Source organism: Rhipicephalus microplus, unplaced genomic scaffold, assembly GCF_043290135.1.
Source record: "Rhipicephalus microplus isolate Deutch F79 unplaced genomic scaffold, USDA_Rmic scaffold_133, whole genome shotgun sequence".
NCBI lineage: Eukaryota > Metazoa > Arthropoda > Arachnida > Ixodida > Ixodidae > Rhipicephalus > Rhipicephalus microplus.
In genome coordinates this window covers 365,450-372,367 of record NW_027464705.1, presented here as the reverse complement: position 1 = coordinate 372,367, position 6,918 = coordinate 365,450, and the positions used below count along the sequence as shown (strand labels likewise).

The following is a 6,918-nucleotide window of genomic DNA, read 5'->3' as shown; positions in this document are numbered from 1 at the left end:
GGAGTAAATGACGATGAGTGGGGCGTAGCTTCGGATGGTTTTATTGGTAAACCGTGAATCGTCAGTTCATTCGTACCTGCTGAGTAAGTCATCGAACTAGGTGGTCACGTACCACGAGCTAGGAGGGACAGACCCACGGCTTTTGGAGCTTCACTTCTAATAGCTAATTAGCCGGTCCACGTCCTCGTGCTAATTAGCCAGTCCACGTGCTCGGCGATGGCACAAAGACGACGTGCACCGGCTGAGCAGCGCGCTTGAATGTACAGGCTGATCATGATGAATAACACGTGTCTCGGGTTTAGCGGCGGTCGCGATGTTGTAAGACGCTCAACCGGTGCTGATCTCGGAGGCCATCGTGCTGATTATTCTAAAACAGACTTAGTGCAGGAATTAAAAGCTTCCAAATAAATTTAAATTCCCCTTGCCTCAAAAAAATATCACGAAAAGTTTCCGCCACTTTTATTGCGTGGGTGCACTTCTGCACTCAAAGGAACGACAAACAAACCAAAGAAGATGCCTCCGATTTGAAAACACCGCTCAACTTAGTCGATCGTCCTTGATTGATTGATATGTGGGGTTTAACGTCCCAAAACCACCATATGATTATGAGAGACGCCGTAGTGGAGGGCTCCGGAAATTTCGACCACCTGGGGTTCTTTAACGTGCACCCAAATCTGAGCACACGGGCCTACAACATTTCCGCCTCCATCGGAAATGCAGCCGCCGCAGCCGGGATTCGAACCCGCGACCTGCGGGTCAGCAGCCGAGTACCTTAGCCACTAGACCACCGCGGCGGGGCTAGTCGATCGTCCTTGACGCGATGACTGCTTCCATCGTAGCCAATGGAACGCAGCGTGCTGAGTGGTGGAGTTGATTTTTTCGTACTGTTTTAATGAGGGGGTGTCGCCAGAGCTCGGAAAGATCCCGAGTTTCACCAAACTCGGGCGAAACTTGGCTGATCCTGCATAGCGTCCCTGGACCAGTTCGAGTGGTTAAAGTACAACAAACCATGCATGCAACTCGCCGAATCTTCCGGATTTCAGTAATTCACCAGTTGACCTTTTTCGTCGCTTTCGAAGCTTCCAACTACGAGTCTCTGCTATATTTTCACGTTGTTTATGTTATAGTAAGCTGTTCTGACAATCTTTCCTTTTTCAGATCTCAACCCTTTCGCAAGAAGGCCGACAGATGGTCCGGTATTGCTTTGACAATGCGTACGGCAACTCGACTTCAAACTGCTTAGATGAAAACTTGGTAAGTTCGACAATGTGCACAAATATCGCGGGGCCGAAGATACACCGTCCCCGCGACGATGCACCGAGAATTGCAAGCACGCAGAGTTGACGCAAGTATGACGGAAGCGAAAAAGGTTCGTCTATTCTGTAATTCTCTCCTGGCCTGCAGGATGTGGAGCCCTCCAGCTACCGTAGATGAGGCGTGTCTTCAAGAGCCAGTTGGTACATGATACTGAGGGAACGGGACTAAGACGGAGGAATGCACTGCACAAGCGCTGACAAACAACAGTGCTCAAGTTTATTGCGAGAGAAACCGTATACCAGAAACAAGAACTAAAATATACAAAAAATGCATCATCCATGGTCACAATGATGAAATCCATGTCCGCCACGAGTCACATTTAACTTGACAAAAACACGTGCTACCTCATTTTCTAGGAGTGGTTCAGGACTCACTGGCACACGTGATCTCTTTTTCTGTGGTGCTACACTGTTTTCATTGCTTCATTGATTTCACGCTCAATCCAACTTCGATATCTTCAGATGACTTCACATCCATTGAAGAGTGAAGCGCAGCTGCGCGAAGAACAACGTGTCTCAAAGGTGCTGCTCGTTGAAGACCTGATATTGGACGCATGTTCTCTTGGACAGTCGTTCAAGCAGCGCCCGGTTTGTCCCGTGTAAGAACAGTCCGACAAAGGAATGTCGCATACGACGTTGTCTATATGCATTCGACATTTTGCGTCCTGTGTCTTTTGATACATGTGCGTTCGTTAACGTCTTTGGCGTTTACCTGCTTGCGATTTTCTTCAGCACGCGTGGCTTAAAAGTGTACTGACACGAAATATTTCACTTACCGGTGTTTTTTATTTTGCGTAAAATGATAGGTCAGCCATCCGACAGCGTAGAAAACGTATACCCGTATAAGCGTTCATAAGTGCGCCCTGAAAAATAATCAGAGCGTGCTTTTAAAAGCTACCGTCGGTTCCTACTGTATCCTGACGTCACGATGGTTGGATGGATTGATATGGCTGTACCCTTTAAATCGGGCGGCACCTAACGCCACCTAGCCGTAATGCTTAGAGAAACCCAACACTAGACTTATCTTCTTTTTCTTTCCTTTAAATAGTGAAGTTGAGAACTGGTATACTTTGCACTGAAGGGTGTAATTTTCACGCGTGCCTTGACTTTAGCCACCAATCAGGTAACCTTCTTCTAGTTAATTCTGCCTGCTTAAAGTCTATTTTACCCTCCCTGTCCCTAAACCCCAATGCTTTGAAAAACTCTGCGCCATCATCCTGAACTATAAGGCGAAGCCCTTTACAGAACATTCTCAAGTGTTGGGCAGTTGCCTCCTCCTCTCCATATGCACTGCATACCTTGTCTACCCCTTCGTATTTGGCCCGATATGTCTTGGTTCGCAATGCCCCCACCCTGGCTTCAAACAGTAGGGAACTACCTCGAGTATTATCATAGAACTTTTCGTTGGCAATTTCCTGCTTAAAACTTCGATAGATCTAGTTCGATGGTGGCGCAGAGTTTTTCAAAGCACTGGGGTTTAGAGACAGGGAGGGCAAAGAATTAACTAGAAGGAGGTTATCTGATTGGTGGCTAAAGTCAAGGCACGAGTGAAAATTAAACCATTCACTGCTAATTAGTCCTATACATCACTATTTAAATGAAAAAAAGATAAATATAGTTGGTGGTTCTCTAAGTATTACGGCTAGGTGGAGTTAGCCACCACCCGATCTAAATTTGTACAGTGCCACTCAGACATTCTGTGGAGACGAGAGTGTTGACGTGTGACAAGAGTCATTACTGCGACTGTATACTTAATTTGCTATGGGCGATGCCCGTTACACTCCAAGTGTAGTGTGCGCGAGAAACTGTACCTTCTTCTGCTCTTTCAAAAGCTATTGATGAACTAGTAACTGTTATGTACAGACGGATAATATATTTTGTCATCCGAAAATCCCACTCGCCCAATTATGACCGAGTTCTCGTTTTTTCCAGTTCACGTTACTGGTGTCATGCTGGTACGACAAGATGCCTGAAATGAGAGAGGTGCTGTAACCTTTTTCTTTTGCCATGCATTACAAGTGTCGACTACAAAAAAGAAAACAGAATGACGCTCGTGATTTTCTCATAAGAGATAATTAACTCAAGACTCATCTTCTAATCTTTCTTTGTCGAGTGTGTAAGTGCATGCCGAAATTCTGCGAATGCGCATTTTTGTACCGGTATAGGAATGAAAAAACACGTCCGAGTGATAATCGTCACCAGGGCGTAACTAGGGGGTGGCACACCAGGCCCATACCTTGCTCTCCCCCCCCCCCCAACAACTGAAGGTGCTCGCAAGAGCGTAAAGGAAAGAAGGCACAAAAACTTATGCACGCGTTACCATACAATAGGCGAAACTATCGATTCGGCATGTGTGTGTAGGGGGAGGGGTCTATCTGAAAGATAACTGTTAAAGCATTGGAGTTCCTGTTTATGCAAGTTAACCGACGGTTGGCTCACGCATGCGTCATCACTATTATCGATATGTCTCAATCATCAGGCGCGTTTAGTCATTCCTGTACTGGTACAAAATAGTACCGGCAAAGGAATTAGGAGTGTCTTGACTTCTTATACCCGTGCACACACGCATCAGTATACATGAAGGCCGACTGAACCAGCAGCGTAGCCAGGGTTTCTGGCTACGTCCATGGGTAAACCAAATTTTTCAAAAAAAAAAACGACACCATGACATTTTTTTTCATTAATTAGCAATTTTTGTTGAATCTCGCATACACACAATATTTACATGAAACGCGTCGTTACGAGAATTATGGTCAGAACTCAAAACTGTCATAAACCGCATATTATTTTTCGCTTCACAAAATTTAAAGAATATCTAAAGCGTGCTTTGCTCCTGATTATTTTTTATAAATATGTGCTCTCTTGAAAATCATAAAATAATATGAGCAGCTTGTACTAGTAATGCAAAGATGGACGAACAGTGGAGCTTGTGTCTGACCTAGATTATTATCAAGGTGTTAATTAGCATGTCTCAATCTACACGATTTAATTTTTATAAAAACATTGATTAGCAAGATCGGAATTAGCCGTTGTTGTAAATATCAATGTCGTAATTAATATGACCTTACTTCTCATGATCCTATAATTCACATGGACTTAACTATCAAGGTTCTCCCCCTCTGATTTCCGTTTATCTGCAATGAGATCTCCTTTAGGTCTTCAAACGCATAGAAGCATCACCTCCATATTACACACCCATCCTGTCATGGATGTGCTGGCCACAGTCCTTGCCATCAGCCAAATTACTAGGCGATGCAAAAAAAAAAATCTACTATAGCTATCCGATTTCCCAAGTGTAAGTTGCCTAGAGAAAAGTGTTTTAGATGCGAAGCAGCTTATGGCGGATTTCAATCCGGTATGCGGCGTGACCAACCTTATTGCACATGTGCGTCTGCTTTCCCTCTCTTTCCCGAGGCGCCGGCGAAGGCAATGAAACGCTTTCTCAGTAGTGCGGCGAGCCACTCCTCTACAGTGCAAGTCGAGAAAAAGTTTAGGCTGTAATGGCTAACGTGGTGGCTTGGGCGAGTTAATACGACATAATTCACATAAAAAACAGCGCCAATAACGAGGGACAAGAAAAGGAGACAGACAGCGGCACTGACTTACAACAATACTTATTTCATGGAACCGCGCAATATATACTTGAGCAGTATCTGACAAAAAAGAGAAAATACAAATCAAAGAAAACAGAATTCACCTGTTTGTTGGATTTCTGTTTTCTTTGATTTGTATTTTCTCTTTTTTGTCAGATACTGCTCAAGTATACACTGCGCGGTTCCAGCAAATAAATCTTGTTGTCAGTGCCGCTGTCTGTCTCCTTCTTTTCTTGTCCCTCGTTATTGGCGCTGTTTTTTTATGTGAATTTAGGCTTTAATGGCCTTTTCATTGATTGGCCTTATTTCTACTTATTATCGCGATAATTTGTCGCATCTATAAACACGTTTTTTTTTCTTATTTCAGGCTTTTCATTCAGTCGGTATCCACACGAGGCAGAAGGCAGTGCAGATCGCCCGTGAATACAGGGTAAACTGTTGTTATATACTTGAATACGCCTTCATGCATATATAGATATATAGCGCGGCATATATGCGATGCAGCGCAAGCGCCTTTCGTCTAACTATTTGTGAAGGCACGAACTGCTTTCACCAAGATTTCCTTTCAAGTTCTTTGTCAAATGTAGTATGTGGGACCTTTTCAAAATATACAGAACATGACAGCAACGGCGAAAACCCGTCGAGAGAGTCCATATAATTACTATCGCAGTAAAATGCCACGGCTTGATTTATTTACGCCGCAACAAAGAAAGGACACGTTTCAAGGACGGACTCGTGGCTGCCAGGTGGCTTGCTCATTACACCGGCTGCCGAGTAGCCAACGTGGCCATGGCACGGCGGTTTCAGCTCGACGATACCGAGACGGCCGTGTGGTGGGCTCAACCTCGCACTTGATGGAAAGAGTATAACTCAGAGAAAAGGACTGCAAGCCAAACGTTCAACCTGTTGAGTGAATTGAGTGCGAGACAACAGAAAATTAAAGGAGGGACACGAAAACAGGCGCTGTTTCCACAACTAACTTTAACAGCACATAAATGCCACGGTGGACTAGAGGATATGGTGCTGGTCGTGGAATCGCATTCCGGTCGTATCGGCCTAACTTTCACCGATGGTGCCTGAAAGCCGTTCTCCTCAAAGAACCCCGCGGTCAAAACTTTTATAGCCCTCCACTACAGCGCCTCTCATATAATCATATCAGGGTTTTCGGATGTTATCCTTCCTCCTATTCTCACACTCACGCAACTCTAAATTTATTTTCAGGACGTGTCACTCAGTCAGTGCCGCTTTTTACAGGACTGCCTCGCGGAAAGGCCATCCGACTAAGAAAGGACGGCCGAAAAGAACAATTGGAGAGGAGATGACACTCTCTGTGGGTTCTAAAAGAGTCACTCCAGAACAAGCGGACATGGTGGACGCCGTCAGGCTGTAAACACCTCGACATTTATTAAACGCTTTTAAATCACGGCGAGCCCGCCATCCGAATTCAATAAGTACATTAACATGACAAATTACCCAAACATAATGTCATAAAACACACAAAGAAGGCAAAACAACATAGCACATACAATGTATCAAAAGTGAGAGGCGAGCAAGTTGGTACTAATTCATTACGGCGTAAATGTAGCGTCAGAAAGACAAAGACAAGAAAGTGTACAGAGTGAAAGTGTTATGGTTTAAGCAATAAAGCTTTCAGTTGTGAGTATAAGCGCTTGTGGTGTACACTTATTTCTTGTCCCTGTCCGTTTCGCGCTACACTTACGCCGTAATGAAACATGCAATGTATCTGGATGTGATGTCTTCAACGGGGTCCCCACTGTATACCGAGAGCCTGTAAGAAATAAGACGTGGTGTCGCACCCGCGGACACTCCCGGTCACCTGACTGTCGCCGACCACGCCCAAAACCCCAAAAGAAGCGAAAGCGCTCGTCCTCAAGCTCGCTTCTCGCCAAGCGGCGCGTTCACAGTGTTATATCTAGGGGGCCTACATAAAAATTGGTCATGTAGGCTCCCCATAGCTATACCTCTCACTCGGCAGCGAAACTAATCAC

The 6,918-nt window shown here is 44.9% G+C and overlaps 1 long non-coding RNA gene across 1 annotated transcript; it reads left to right on the top strand.

The window, feature by feature from the left end:
- The first annotated feature begins 3,248 nt into the window (after positions 1–3,248).
- On the top strand, positions 3,249–6,333 carry LOC119167888 (uncharacterized). The gene is made up of 3 exons (XR_012889801.1): positions 3,249–3,299; positions 5,277–5,339; positions 6,164–6,333. It is a non-coding gene; the product is annotated as an uncharacterized LOC119167888 (long non-coding RNA).
- Positions 6,334–6,918: the final 585 nt, after the last annotated feature.